This window comes from Trematomus bernacchii, unplaced genomic scaffold (assembly GCF_902827165.1).
Source record: "Trematomus bernacchii unplaced genomic scaffold, fTreBer1.1, whole genome shotgun sequence".
Taxonomy (NCBI): domain Eukaryota; kingdom Metazoa; phylum Chordata; class Actinopteri; order Perciformes; family Nototheniidae; genus Trematomus; species Trematomus bernacchii.
Genome location: NW_022987641.1, coordinates 4,108,721 through 4,125,256, shown reverse-complemented (window position 1 = coordinate 4,125,256; position 16,536 = coordinate 4,108,721). Strand labels below are relative to the sequence as shown.

At 40.3% G+C, this 16,536-nt stretch overlaps 1 protein-coding gene across 1 annotated transcript in view; it reads left to right on the top strand.

Annotated features, from left to right (window-relative positions):
- The window catches only part of anks1b (ankyrin repeat and sterile alpha motif domain containing 1B), a 206,654-nt gene that overhangs the window by 1,408 nt on the left and 188,710 nt on the right, over positions 1-16,536 (top strand).

The following is a 16,536-nucleotide window of genomic DNA, read 5'->3' as shown; positions in this document are numbered from 1 at the left end:
GGCCTGGCATGCAGGATGTTAGCTGCAAACAGCTCTTGCTTCTTTGTGCACGAACAATAGACCAACATGGATTTCCCCAAAAGGTGATGTGGATTTGTGGATTAAGAGCAAGGATGTGAGGGAATGTTTGTTTGTAACAGGTGGCAACATGTTAGTTTACTTAGATTTCCCTCTATCACCTTGAACCCCTGACCCCTGAGTAAGCATTGCTATGAAAATACCAAGTGAATTTCCCCAGTATTATTTTAGTATCTTGTGATGTGACTGCCTGGTGCTGTTCACTATTCAAAATAAACATTAAGAATCTTCCCAGGAATATTTCCTTTTCTTTACCCAACCCACAAAAGGCTTGGATCTGGCCGCGAGAACAACTGCTGAGGTTATTATTGTGTGTCCCCCCCCGCCCCTGCAGCCTCTCCCTGTCTCTGCTGAGGCCCAGGCTGAACCAGGTGATTAGGAGATCAAAGGCGGGGGTGTCTGGGTGGAGCATCGCCTCGGGCCCCTGGGCAGAGCTTCTCATAACCGGGTGGAGGTCGCATGCCGCCATGGAGGATGCCAGCCGCTCTTTCTCTAAGCTAAGGGGTCATAAGCTGTGGTCTGGGGACGCCTGCGGGGCCCTTATGGACAAGAACTGTATTAGTTTAAAATAAAGACACAATTTGAACCTCTGCCAAGGATATGTTTTTGGTTCATTTGTCAGCGGGGTTATGAGAACGACTAGCATGATTTTCATCAAACTTGGTGAAAGTGTTAGGCATGGGTTAAGGAAGAACCCATCTCTGAGTGGATCTGCATCACAAGGCAGAAACACGCATTGTTCTCCATTTTAAGAAAACAGCCTTGGCTGCATCTGCACTCTCTGAAGTCTCTGTTGTTTAAACATTACTTGTATAAATCAAAGTCAGCTCAGTATGCAGGGACAGTGTTCTGCAAAGTTACCGGAGCACAGCAAATCCAGAGCCAGACAAAAGTGCAGCAGCAGAGACAAATGACTGGAGAGCAGCTGATGAGTCCTGCAGCTTCTGTGATCAAAGTATCGAGATTCAGCACCGCCTGCTGCAACAAGTGGTCAGGAGCATGTGGTTTATCGTCTCTGTGGGTCCCCAACCGCTCATGGAGAACGGCGGTTTACACTGTTTACTCTCGTATAGTTGTGTCCGTGTGTTTCTCTTCTTCTTTTCTGCACATCAATTCCTCTCGGAGATAATAATTGCCAAGGTGAAAAGGTATTATTGTAGTCAGTTGCACGCTGATGGCATTTTTTCTCGCTTCCCATGTACTATTTTATGAAGGGGAAGTAGGCTTGCCATGTGAAAGCTGGGTCCCAAACCCATACTACATTTGTGAGTAAAATATCCCAGAGTACAGGATGTTTTGCCAACACATTATGCACAGACATTCATGTTTCCTCTTCATGAACTGTAATAACTTTGGTGATTCCCTGACTTTCACTGAACTGCCAACATCAGCAAAACACACTCAAAACTTGATAAGAATTAGTATGTGGTCTTCCACTGATAAATAGATTATGGTTGTTTGTCCTTCACGCCATGAATCTTTGTTGCTAAAAGGGATTAAACAGAAATATACACTTTTATATTTGTACTGTATCTCGTCTCTCACATCCCAAAACTGTAAACATTGTCGCATTTTGTTTGCTTTGCATATTAGGATTTAATTGAATTTATTGAAGGACAGAGATTATTTACCGAACACTGAATTCATTTAAAGCTCTTTGAGGAGATTAAAGAATGACACAACCAAAATGCAGCTTTTAGTTCCAATACTGGAGTTTAACTTTAGAGCACAAAACAGACTCTGGAGGTCAGAGAGTTGCATTATGGGTAGCCATACCTCAGCAGGTTTGGCGTTGTGTTTTTGGCAGTGAGTTATGTCTTCTGTCTTACACACTTGGCTTTCATTGGGTCAAGAAGACACTTTAGAAGAAGTCTGTAAAACACTGGGTGGGCCACACACACACACACACACACACACACACACACACACACACACACACACACACACACACACACACACACACACACACACACACACACACACACACACACACACACACACACATCTGTTTGTGAGTGTCCAGTTGTGTGACGCCCCTCCTGATGGAGGGTCTTTTTGTTCTTTTGGAGATGAGTGAGTCAACAGAGAGGTCAAAGCGGAGGAGTGTGTGCAGGCTAATGTTAGGGGAATGATCTCCGGGAATCAATGCATAGTTTCCCATCGTAAGGCCTCTGAGCCATTCGTAGCATTCCTAAGTCATGAGGTTTTTTTGGACTAAAACCACCAACTGGGACATGAACATGAACACACACACACATACTGTACACACACACTCGCATAAGTACAGGATATAGAGAAGAGGATCCTCCGGCGGTGCAGTCCTGTGGTGTGGTGCACGGTACAGAATCAATACTGCATGATCTCATTGTGTTTAATGGGTCAGTCTCTGTGGATGACATGCACTAAACATGGTGACCGTGTGTTAGCAGGACTCTGTGCTTTGTCATTAGTACACACACACATCCAGCTGTGAGTGGGATGTATTCTACAGCTAACAAAAGGGAGAGTCTCCTTCCTAGTGTTTATATTCCAACAATCGTTCTCTGAGAAGAACTAGAGACTAATTTATAAAACTCTAACACATGTTAATAATTAGTGACATTTCATTGTGAAAAAGAGTAGAGGGAAAGTCTGCAAAATCGAATAAGAATGAGTACATTTTTCCAACAGCTACTGGTATGTAATTATCTTCAGTAAGACCTGATGAGATTACAATTTATATTTGCAACAGTAACTCTGGTACTCCATGGAGTTTCTGAGCTGTTTTTATTTTTGTTCTGTACATTTGCCGGAGATGCACGGATTCCTATAATTCTGTCCCAATTGCAATTCATGTACCAGTTTTGATTGAACTATCACTGTTTGAAAAACAAGAGTCGAATCTATTGATACATGAAAACCTTTGTATTTAAGGAAAGATGCTCAGGACACGATTAAAGGTGCATTTGAGAAACTTTTTTTTTTTTAAATAAGAGAAGATATTTCAGTTATTTCTCAAGTTTAATACTTAATTATGTTCATGGGATTTTTAGTATAGTTCATGTTGCATGCTAGCAGTTTTGGAGAGTTACAAGCTGCTCATACAAACCAATATTATCAGTGAGGATGAATGTATGATGACAGCATGCGTATCACAGGAGATGAGGTTAGGTGTGTGTGCTGAGCATGACACACCCTGACTGTGATGGAGTGATTGAAAGCTGATACACTGAGGATGACTCATTGTTGAAACAGATGGAGGCGGATCACTCCTCACTTTCACACTCGCCCAATAATGTTCAGGGGAAAGCATCATGTTTTTGTGTGTGTGTGTGGGGGGTGTTTACCTCCCTCCTCCTTCACAAACTAACAACCATTAAGTGGAGTAACTCCCAGAGGAGACACACACACTTCTGTTTTAATTGGCATCCTCACAGGCGGTCTCCCCGACATTATTCCTTGATGTGTTCCCCTGCTCGTGTTGGAGTCTATCTTTGCAGCTCACATCGTGTGTGTGTGTAAAAAAAGAATGAACAGCGAAAAAGAAACCTGCAAAACCCACATTTTTCTCAGTGTTTCACGAACAACCCTGAAACAGTCAATCAAATGACTATGACCACGCCTGGCAGACAGCATCTTTGCCTGTGACATAACCAGAGTCCTCACATAACCGTGTGTGTAAGTTTGGAGAGCAGTCAGGGTGAGAGCTGAGGGGGAATCACTGAGCTACATGTGGTGCAGGACACCTAATGTGGGTCAAAGGTTAAGTGTGGAGAATGCACATATTAGGGATGGATTAGGAGGCGTACACACACAACCCAAGAGCATCTGTTAGTCACAAATTATAATACATATTGGATTCAGTTTGATGGATTGTGCCTTTTTTTAAATGTGACACTTTAGGTCTAAGTCTCATTAGGGGTGCATCAAATGGATATAGGTATATTTTGATATAGAACTCAAACCATTTTTTTCCGAGTATGGATTAGTCATTGGACAAAAGATTTATTGGCAACTAATAGCAATTGTTGCTTGTCAAGGCACAGATGCCAAAAAAAGATCTTGTTCTAGTCACTGAAACGATTGCTTCTAGTTGTCACGTATGATAAACACTCTCTTATTTTCACCTGAACACTTGCATTCTCTTCTCTGAAAACACGAAAGCCAAACCACTTCTTTTATAGATGGACTTTTATGTGCAGCAGGAGTCATTCAGTCAATCTTTTTGCTTAACTTTGGGTTCAGCAGTGGCGTCGGTGCATTGAGTTTGTCTGGAGCCATAGTGATCGAGAGGGGAGGAAGGTGTGAAAGTGTGTGTGTATGTATGTGCATGTGTGTGTGTGTGTGTGTGTGTGTGTGTGTGTGTGATCAGACTCCGAGGCTTCTTACATCTCCATTAGGGTCCGGGCCAAACTCTGCTGCAGCATCCTGCCAAGAAACTAAGACCTCTGTACTCGCCAAGACACACACATGGACACACACTCTCTCTTTTTCTCTCTCTCTCTCTCTCTCTCTCTCTCTCTCTCTCTCTCTCTCTCTCTCTCTCTCTCTCTCTCTCTCTCTCTCTCTCTCTCTCTCTATTGCACTCTAATCCTCTGTCTGGCTTTGTTCCTCCCTCAATCTAAATCTTTGTTTTTCGTCTGAGTCTCAAATCTCTCTCTTCTTCTTTCACTCTCTCTATCTGGTGCCCTGGATTCTCTTTCAATATATCTCCCTGACTCTCCCTCCATCACTCACTTCACTCCACAATCTCTCTCCCCCCTCCGCTCCTCTCCAGAGACGGACGATCCTGCCTGCCTACTGTCGCTCTTTATCGTTCTCTCATCCCGCTGCTTCCTACCTTCCTCCACCTTATCAGAAGAACTGCCCTCTCCTCTCTCTTTGTCTCTCACTCACATCTCACGCAGCTCTACATCTGTTTTCACCGTGAGGGAGCATCTTTTACCCATCGGCGCCGGTTGTTTGAGGGTGGCAAATGGGGAATTTGGGGAATCCGCAGCTCTTCTGAGAACTGCTTCCTCTTACAACCTGAGATTTATGAGTATTGGCCAGGTCACGGCCTCTGTCAGAAGAGGAAATCAAATGGTGAAGTTCAAGGAAAGGGAGTGATGTAGTGGTGAATAAAATGTGACTAAGCTATGACCTCCAGGTAGGGATCATTTCATTTGAAAACTCACTTGTATAACAGGAGAGCCTCAACAACAGTGGCTTTGCTTGAAAAGTGTTTCAGATGATGTGCAAAATGCATTATGATTTGTAAAGGATGTGGCAGTTTGGATTTGAGATATTTAGCTCTGGTTAGCAGAACTTTGAGCCAGAGTCCTCCTTGGAGTTTTGGTACATTTTAATGATGATTCTGGCATGAATTTGGCAATAAGATGAGTTGGATTTAGGCAGTTTGGAACAGTATTTTGGCTGTCTGAATAGCTGGTTTGGCATATTTTTTCCTTTGCTTTTTTTTGCAATTTTTAAAGGCTGGACAAAGTGGAATTGAATAGTTGTTTATTTATGACACAGATTCACTCATATGAAGTTACATATACTAATATATGTGCATTTACAGTACCTATGTAATCAAACAATTACATTATACTGGATATAAGTATTTCACAGGAATATACATGAATATGTTTGTCTAAAAGCTTTGAATTTTTCCAATGAAAAAAGTATAAAAGTAAAAAGGATTATTATATCAGTAAATCAACTACTATGAAGATACTTATTTTTCAGTTAAAAAACAAAAGATTTCTTGAATTTTTATTTTTAATACATTCTGGATTAATTCTTGATTTGTCTTATTTTGACTGATATAACATCTCTTATTGATTCAAACAGTGGTTTCAAAACACATTAGGAGGTTGTAATCACCGCTGACCTGGCTCGTTACATAATTATGTAACGAAACACGTCATTCATGCTGGTAATTTGTTAAACCCATTAGCCTTCTAGGAGTGTTTTCCAGGAATTTCTTGTTAATTTAATTCTATTATGACGTTCCTCTTTTGTTTGCTTCGACATAAGTAGATTTCGCACACTTCCTGTTCTGGCCATGTCGTGTTTGGTCCTGAACGAGAAAACATGTTGATACTGAGAGGAGGAGACGCAGGGAGAGGTGTGACGTCCAGACTGTCACACTAATCTACAAGTCTGTGACCCTACATAGCACTGTAATTGTTGTGGGGAGACACACACACACACACACACACACACACACACACACACACACACACACACACACACACACACACACACACACACACACACACACACACACACACACACACACATTCCTACCCGGTCGGCTCCCTGCTCTCTGATAGATGGCAGTAGTTAATGAAGCGCTGCTTTTGAAGTAGATAAGAAGTGGAGAGAAGAGGGCTATGCTAATGTCATTATGTGGTGAGGACAGGGCTGCGCTGGGAGCCACTGAGGGGAGTTATGCATGAGAGTGACTTTCATGGATGGACTCGAGCTTTTGAAGTCCAATCCTGATATCTTTTTAAATTAAGCTGACAATACTGTGTTTTGTGACCATGTTTAGTATCTTTAGGTTTGGACGCTTATCATCCCACAAGCTCCAACTTTTGGGTGCCAAATTATTTTCCTGTCATTAAGGCCATAACATGCACTGCGTAATAGACTACTTCGGCTCAAACTACACTGACAAAACAACACATTTGACTTTAAATAAATGTATTAGGTCAACATATTTCACATAACTGTATTAGGTTATTTGAAAGCTTTAATATTAAGTTTAAATACAAATATTAGTTTCAACTTAACTTAATATGTCTGCTTTCAACTAACCTATTTGTGAAATCTGTGGACATAATACTTTTAATGAAAGTAAACGTTTCAGTTTTTTCAGTCTATACCTGCTACTAATAATAGGGTGGTACAAATCTTGTTGTATCTCAATCTTTCTAAATGTACCTACAGTAAACGTCACATTGAAATCAACTGTCAAGGTCTTTCTGTTGTAGCTTTGGCCATATTTCCTTTTTTATGGATTGTTGTTTTAAATGACTAATAGCTTAATTAATTAACTGTGCTTGCTTACAGTCTTAATGGGGCTGTTTGTCATTGTTTGGGCCTGGACCTTTAGCACCAATTAAGTCACAGCGTTTACACACTCCGCTATTAATTATAATAGGACAATATTGAGAAATTCAAGTCATTCTTGGGTTCCAAATGATTGTTCACAGCCTTTAGGAAGAATTTGGGAAGTTTTAGCATCAAATGAATGCCTATAGTTTTGAAATTAGATGTTTACTTTCTCTGTAAACACTCAAGCCAGTTCATGGTCTTATCCTTCCCTTCAACCCGGGCAGTATCTCCTCTGAAGGAGACAGTGGCGTGACAAATGTGTGTAGAAACATGACATGACAGCGCATCATGAATACCCATCAGCAGTATGCACAGACACACACATGAAATATACATGTGAGAATGACATGCAAAGTGAGAAAGGGGGGAGTGAGACTGTAAAAAGGGAGAGATCTCACTGCAGTTCAGCAGATTCATTGATGGAGAAGCTGCAGAAAGTCTTTGATCTTTAGTCCCTGCAAATATGGAGTTTCCCAATTATGCAGCTGGTTTCGTTGTCACACACACTCACACATATTAAACATAAATTAGTAGTGTGTGTGTGTGTGACATATTGCTTCTTACTAAGTGAGTGAGTGAGTACAGTAGCCCAGCCAGTGAGTACAGTAGCCCAGCCAGTGAGTACAGTAGCCCAGCCAGTGAGTACAGTAGCCCAGCCAGTGAGTACAGTGGCCCAGCCAGTGAGTACAGTAGCCCAGCCAGTGATTGCCTTCTTTAAGTCCCTCTGTGATTGATCCCTCTCTCATCGTCTCCTTGGTGCTGACATCCAGGGAGCGCGTGCAGAGCAAACCAGGAAGTAAATTACGTTCAGCTGACAGCCTCTTACGGGATACTCATTTCCCAGCAGGCTTTGCTGATGCCAACAGATCGCCTCTTGTTGTCTTTTTCTCTCACGGCCTCTGTCTCACACGAGCACAGAGTAGCATTGCATTCGGTCTGTGGTGATATGTGCTACAGACCTATAGTTGCAGCATCATGAGGATACATACTATATTTGTGAAGTATTCAGACACCTATGCATATTCCATGTCCGCCCACACATAGCTTACACGACTCCAACATGTATGATTTAGTGAGCCAGCTCCAGTTATCTCATTTCTTTTTTACAGTTAAAGTCACAGTGTCTCTGTGTCTTCCTACATACATTCAATTTGATCTGATAAAACTCACTGAATGGTTTTAAATAATAACAACTCTACAGCCACATACAGGCTCTGTGAGGCTGTGCTGGGACACAGTGGTGCTGTGAGCTAAATGCTGACAACAGTCATGGTTACAATCAAGATGCTAACATTGCATCATCATGTGCTGGATAAAGTATTCAATCTCTTTGCTTAACTACAAGTACTATTATCACACTGTATACTCACCACAGCTAGTCAAAGTCAAAGTATTTCCCATTCAGTACTTTACTATTAGCCTATGTTTGCATTTATGTTGCATTGTAGATCTTTACAGTTTTGCAACATGTTAAATCTATTGCAATGCATCCCATTCTGTAATATCATATGTTTGTATGATCCTCTGAGGCTGCATGCTAACATTTGTTAGCATAATATACGAAGTACAGCTGCTTTCTAGCTACTTTTACAGTTTAACATGTAAACTTAAACCACATGCAAACAATGCATAACTTTATTTACTCAATTGACAACATGAATCCTATTAACATATTTTTATTTTGACAGTAGAGTTTTAGCAGCCATCTGGTTTGTTGACAGATTTAGCTATTTCTACCATATGGGAGATATCGGCTGTAGGTAAAAGCAGGCTGGAAAAGATGATAGTTAATCTTTATGAAGTTGTCAGTAGGATAGGCATATTGTAATATACATTTAGGCTGTTGCATAGTCTGAAGTTTAAGAGTAAAGATGAAAATGTATTCCTGAAACACAGCTTCATCCGTCACGGGTGAGTGCAGGTAGGCTTTTGAAACGTTTATTGAAGAAGTTGATCTGCAAATTCAAAAAGTTATATTAGTTTCTGATGGGAAAACTTTAAAGCTCAATATCTCTGGCTAAAACTATTCGGACTGCAGATTGTGGCTCATGCGGCGCCGCAGTCCCCCCCCCCCCCCCATCACCAGCGTACTCCATCTTCCTGATAATGAGGCTCAATAACCGGACACTTTACATACCTCTGTCTCGCCATAACCTCCTCCTTCCTTTCCACTGGCCAAAGTGAACTGCGTGATGGATGAGTCGTTTTAAAAAGATATCAAATATTAATCTGCCCCCAAACTCCTGAATGAAAAATGGAGATTATATCATTCGCCGAGCTCATTTTACTTTCCCCTACTCCCAAATTCAGAATTCACTTATCGCCGACAAGTGGCGAGGCTCAGGATGCGGCCGGGTATGAATTATCCTGCAGATTGTTTTATGTATGATGTTTAAGAGCGGGATTCTTGGGGCTGGGAAGGCAAATCGCTATCCAAAAAAGCTTTCTAAGTCATGATAAGACCTGCCTGTGGTGCATTATTATGGACTTTCACTAAGACGGGAGAGAATGGGAGAAAACAGGGAGGGGAAATACTTTATTGTTCACTAGGATTTTTCTTTTTTCCCCCCTAAACTCTTTAATTGAGACAAAGTGTCATCCAAAGAGGGAGTGGTAGTCTTCTTCCTCCTGAAAAAAGGACACAAAATGTAAGAGGACGCATGTTTGGAAAAGGATTTTCTTGATAAATAAAGGGTGTGTGAGGGAGTGTGTGAAGGTGTTGTGTGTCAGGCTTCAGGCTGTAGTTGATACATTCACACACCTGAAGCCCCAGGGGCAGTTCAGCCCAAATTAGAAATCTGACCTTCACAGCCTTTTCTCTCACCCTTTTGAACCTTTCTCCACCTCCTTCCCTTTATCCTTCACACTTGTGAAAAGTTCCTCATTTTGTATTATTCTAGTATAATTCTTCAAGGCTTATAAAAAGGTTAAAAGAAAATATGCACCTATGATATAAACAGACCGGAGGACATTTAAACAATAGTAAGAGGATATTATTATTTTAAAATGAACAAATGGATCAAGATGCATTATTATTTGAACTAAACTAAAATAAAATGTCAAATAGAGTATGGTGTATTTTACCTATCAATTCAACCTGTCTTCTAAAAACTATGTCCATAACCAATTTGCATAAAAAGTAGATTTTGAAGCAATAATGTTGCCCATTAATGTAAACTTGGTCAGCAAAGCTCCAAAATGTATTTGTCAAAGCACTTAGCAAATATTTATATATATTTTTTAACATTCCCAGCAGATATCTGTCTCTTTTATCTCCTTTTGGAAAACCCTTATGGAATTAATGCAAATTCCTCATAAGGACTTTATTTCCCCTCAGCCCCTTTCTGTTTCTGACTCACACTCAATATGAAGGGGAGACATAGGGAGACACTGCTGAGTAAGCACTCCTGAATCTCCAGCCAGTGAACACAGCAGACTTCAACCTACGCACGAACCCTTTGTGTGTGTCGCCATGTGTGTGTGTGGCTTTCTATCTCCCTCCACCCGTCTTTGCTCCTGTCCTCCGGTGTCTTTTCTTTCTTCTCTCTTTCCCTTTTGCCTGTATACTCGCTTGTGTTACTTTATTGTCGGTCCGTGCATTCTTCTTCTCCTCTTTGTCTGTATCTGGCAGCGTCTGTCTGCTCTCGTCTGTCTGTCTGGCAACACACAGCCAAAATGATTTTTTTTTTATAGCTGCTCCCCTGCGTCTCCACCCCCACACCCTGTTCTTTTTTCTTCTTATTTTAGAGTGGATGAGTAAATTAATCTCTTTGTCTTGCACTGTAGTGTTACCCGCTAATCAGGCCATTCACTGATTACACGCTTCATGCTAATCATGTGTGTGTGTGTCCGCACGTGCCTTTGTGATGGTGCTTGTGTGTGTGTGTTAACAGCGAGGGGCATTTGTTGATACTAAGCCTTTTCCACGGTGTCGTCGGATCAGTTTTCGGTGAGGCATTCAGGTGCAAAAAATGCAAAATGCGACACAGCGACTCTAGGAAAATGATGTATTTACAGCTGCTGGGCTTTGTGTTACCTGTCTGGAAATGTGTGTGTGTGCAGAGAGAAAGAGGAGAGAGATAGGAGGGATGAGGAGGAAGGATGTGATGGGGTGGTGGTGTGGGGGGGGGGGCGTAGAGGGGGAAAACCAATTATGGGCCTGATAACAGCAGGCTATGGATTTTCTAGCAGGCCTCTTCTGCAGCTCTTTCATTCTGATTCTGTATCTCTGTCTATTTCTGTCCCTCCTACCCTGCATTACTGTACATTAAAACTCCAACTCCAGGGGTCTTTATTGTCCTGATAGAACAATCCAGATGTTGCACATGGCTTCTATAATATAGTGTGTTGTTTTTGGCCCAGTGTGTGTGGTCTGATTAACTGCAGAAGATGGCCTGTTGAAATGTGTCAGACAACAGAGACTGACGTTTTGTCAATATGCCCCCTTTGTGTGTGTGTGTGTGTGTGTGTGCGTGCATGCGTGCGTGTGTCACTGTGACCGGCAGTCATTCACATATCTGATCTGCATTATCACTCCCTTCTGAATTAAAGGGTTAGTGTCCTTGACAGTTGTTTCAATGAGGGTATGCTATTTAGCATTATGGTAGGAATAAAGTAGTGTGTGTAAAAAATAAGTTATGTTTGGTTATAATGATATGATTACACTGTAAAAACTGAAACGTTGACCTTCATTATGTCAACACATTTTACACAACTGTATTAGGTTAGTTAAAAGCAATAATATTAAGTTGAACCTATTGATTTAAACTGAATATTATTGCTTTAAACTAACCTATTACAGTTATGTGAAATCTGTTGACATTTAATTAAAGTCAACATTTTAGATTTTTCAGTTCTTATTTCTTTAGGAAATGCAGCTGATAATAACTAAATAATTCCAAATGTTTGCTCTGTTGTTGAACAGCGGCTTGTTAAAGAGCATTTATAAAACAGTTAACTGAATGTTAAGTTGCTGTTTTTGAAATGTCAATTTGCTTATTTCTTACTTTTAGTGTAGCAATATAAATCGGATGGACAAACACGTCTACATTAAACCCAATACAGTTCACCACAAGCTGCTACCTCCAAAATGATCAATTAAAAGTTAAAATAAGTAAGTTGGATTAGACTGCATTCTGACTGGATGTTGTTTGTTACTTGAGTGAACCAACCTAAAGTTAAGTGATGGTGCTGCTGCATTCTGGTTTTATCATTAGTTTGAATATTTATTTTAGTCCTGGCATTGGAATAATGATAAGATTCTTCCCTGTTTACAAAAGCATCACAGCTGTGATTATTATAGTTTTGGCGAGGATAAGTCATTAAGGTTCCAGATTTATTATTGTGTCTTCGCCTGCCACCCCCCCCCCCCCTCCTTTTATCCCTCTATCATCTTAAACAGCTGAGTCATCATCCTCTCTCTCTTTTCCCTGCACGCTCCTCTGGGCTTTTAGACGTTCATGAAGTCTTTAAAAGGCTCTTCCTCAAACACACACTTGACCTCAGTGCTCTCTGATAGTCTGTCCTTGCATCTACCTACACACATACACACACACATACACACACACATACACATACACATACACATACACATACACATACACATACACATACACATACACATACACATACACATACACATACACATACGTACACATACACATACACACGCATAATTCACTCTGCTGTGTTTACACACTTAACCTGAAGCAGCCACTAATGGGCCTGCAGTGGTTAAAGTGTATCAGGGTGAATGTCAGAGATATTTCAGTCTGTCGAGCATCTGAAGAACCTGAGAGAGGATCTGTCGGCCCTTTTATCTGTTTGAAAATGTTATCGAGCCTCTTCATACCTTCATCCAGCTGTCTGTCAGCTCGCTAGTAAACAAATCCTTTCTCAGTTCACTTTAAAGCCCACAGTTACATCTTGCAGTATTTTAGGATTCAAATAATATAGTTTAGGATTTAAGAGTGTCAACAGATATGAAACCTATATTTCTTCTGTGTTGAAATGCACTTTGTGTCGTCTACTGGAGGAATGTACACCACTCTTATACTCTCATATTTATATTTTCTTTCATATTGAGCCCTTTCTTACACATTAGGTTGAGATCCTGTGACTGTGAAGGCCGTGGTAAGGACTAATGTGTCTTTAAAGTTATCATAACATCATGGCGTTTAAACCATATTGCTATGATGTATTTGACTAACTATTTCTCATATTGAATACTGTGAATCAAATAGTTTTTGCACATTTCTGTTCAAAGCTACCCATTTTATTAATGCATTGCTCTACAACTGTACATTCTGATAGACTTCAGAGTGATTGTCATTTGTCATGCTTTTCTTTTTTAAATGGAGTAATCATTTTTTAAAAGGCGTTTAAAATAGTTCTATATTTGCCCTTTCTTAGATGGATAGATTCTTACAACTTAATTTCCCTTATTGGGGTCATGTATGCACCATGACCATATACACCAAAGCAAATTCCTTGCATATTTAAACAAACTTGACAATAAACGGGAGGCGTGTGGCGCAGTGCATTGTGCATTGGTGTTCGGATCAGGGGGTCACAGGTTCAAACCCCACTGCAGTCAGCATGTCGTTGTGTCCCTGGGCAAGACACTTCACCCCAAATTGCTCCTGTGGGGATTGTCCACAGTATTGAGTATGTAAGTCGCTTTGGATAAAAGCGTCTAACAAGTAACATGTAATGTAATGTAATGTAATGTAAACCTGATTCTGAAAAAAAAAGATTTTGACCAATTTGATTAGCTTTTGCATCCAATAATGTCCAGGAACCTTTATACAACCTAGTAATTATAATACCATGGAATTTAAGGTCATAATCCAAAAAGAAATCCTATTGAATATAGTCACTGTCTGATAAAGTGTACATTGTTCTCGTCTTGTCTTTCCACATACAAATGCTAAAAAGAAACATGGCTACTGGGCGTTACTGATATCGGCTGCTGCAAAATATAAACTTGAATTAAAAAAAACTGTGAAGGCTCACGTCCTTTAAATCAATTTCCCACACACCTCAGGGTCGCTGGGCGTCTACATGCTTCTGGGATGAAAGTCCACTTGTATTTTGATCTGATAACAATGTAAGAAATGGTTCAAATGGACATTAAAGTAACCCAAACACCAGTTCCTCCACAGTCAGTGTAAATGCCCCCAGTTAAACGCAGCCTGGCGGTAATGGCGGCGATTAAAGAAAGCTCATAAATCAGCCAGCCGATTAGTGTAAATGATGCACAGAATTCTCCCTCTCATCAAACCAAAGTGACTCGTATGGAAGCATTCTTGATGTTTCTGCACTCATTCATCACCTGACTTTGTTTTTGTGGGACTTACTGGAATGATGCTGAATCTCACGTGAAGTAATCATGTAGGAAAATCTGCTCGTGTGTTGATTGGATTAGAAATGATTCTGCAGGATATTGGAACGTTTTAATACATTTGATATCAATCCCAGAGTCTCTGTTTTTTCAATCTTCGCTTTGTCTTCATTGCTAAAGGGTTATGTCACATGTAGAAATGCGCTATATATAGCACTACAGGAAATGAGAGTAGCTGGGTTTAAATATAACAAATATTAATAGCAAAATATAAAAGATATGAATTCATTTCATTTCAAACCTTTATTTATCCAGGTTGTATCCCATTGAGATCATTGACCTCTTTTTCAAGGGAGACCTGCTCAAGTAGGTTCCACATGAAACATTAAAAACATAAACAGAACAACAAAAGGACATCATACATTAGCATTACAGGGATTACAATTTACATAACTATCCACATGCACAGGTACCAACAGCTTCCGATTGAGTAGCATCCAACCGAGCTTTAAAAACATTGAGTGGCACCAGATTGCTCAGAATAAATAAATATGACTTGTCTTTTTGCTTTTAGAGATGTTTATGCGTTCACTTTAGTTTCCCGTTGTGAAACAAACCTGCTCTCAATGTGGGGACCATTTGTTTACAGAAGCTGGTGATTAAATCAGATTTGATTTATATAGCCCAATCTCACAAATGACACATGTATCTCAGGGGGCTTTACAGTGTGTAAAGCCTTCCTTTTTTCTTGAGTTTGAACACACTACAAAACCCAGTTAGTATGTCATAATAATATGCAATTGGGACAGTGTTTACAGGAGGAAAATGCCAGCTTTACCTGTAATCTGAGAACAGCAGCTGCCAATTCAAATGCCTCATTTAAATCACAATATTGCTTCAAAGTGGAATTCCTGGATTGGATGACAGTCAGTCAACGAAAAAACAAAGGGCTTCTCTCCTGTTGATCCACTGGTCTGGTGTGTGCCTTAACGAGAGTAATGCTATTTTTATCATATGAATGTGGATTTTGGAATTTGGCTGCCTGAAGGGTAGATGTTTCTGAGAGTGTGTATCGCTTACGGTCATGTTTGTGTGTTTTTTTTCTTCCTTCGGTGTTCTGTGTTTGGACTCCAGACAGTCCCTAGTGTCTGACTGGGCTGTAAATAGCCATGGGAAAGCCAGAGAGAAACACACACTTTTTGGATTTTCTTTTCAGCATCCAGAGATTTGGCTTCGAAGTAAAGCCTCTTCTCCCCTCACACACACAATAAATCACAGTTTCATTACATCTTATGAGTTGTTTTAGTCCAAGAATGTGTGTATGTGGATCATGTGTGTGTGTGTGTGTGTGGATCAATTTCACACAAGCTGCTCTCTTTGTGTGTCTCCAGAATTGCTTTTCGTCTCTTCAGTGTGCTTGTGTGTGTTTGTTGTTGGCTTTGGGTAGACACTATGACCATTCATATATTCATTATTGATTATGAGGTCGTGTCCATGTGTGTATTGCCTTATCAAGCATTCAGCTATATTTGTTCATGTCTTCACTTCACTTGGCTGAGTGTAGCAAGACTAGTATTGTTAATCCTAATAAATCTCTATAAAGGGATGACCTGTTTAAAAAACGTTGGGAACCTCTTGTGTATAGAGACACACAATTGTTCTATTAGCTGTATTAAATTATGCATTAAGCATAAAGACTGGAAGCAGAGGGAGATAGCTATAGTTTTTTACAACTGCTGGCTGTTGCTTCATATTTAATTCTGTGTGTTTCCCAAAGAAATGTAGTATCATAAGTAACTTCAAACTCAATGTTTTTATCAGGAAAAGGAAGATTACGGAACTCAGACTAACCCACTTGTGTTCAGATTGTAGTGTAGTGTTGTCTGGTCTGCTGTGTGAGCTTGTTTTATAGCAGCTGAAGTAAAGGGTGGGTGGGTGAGTTGGTGTGTGATCAATACAGTTGGTGGGTAGAGACTATTAGTACAGCGATGTTTTTGTATTGAATAAAAAAAACAAGGCACTAGCTTAAC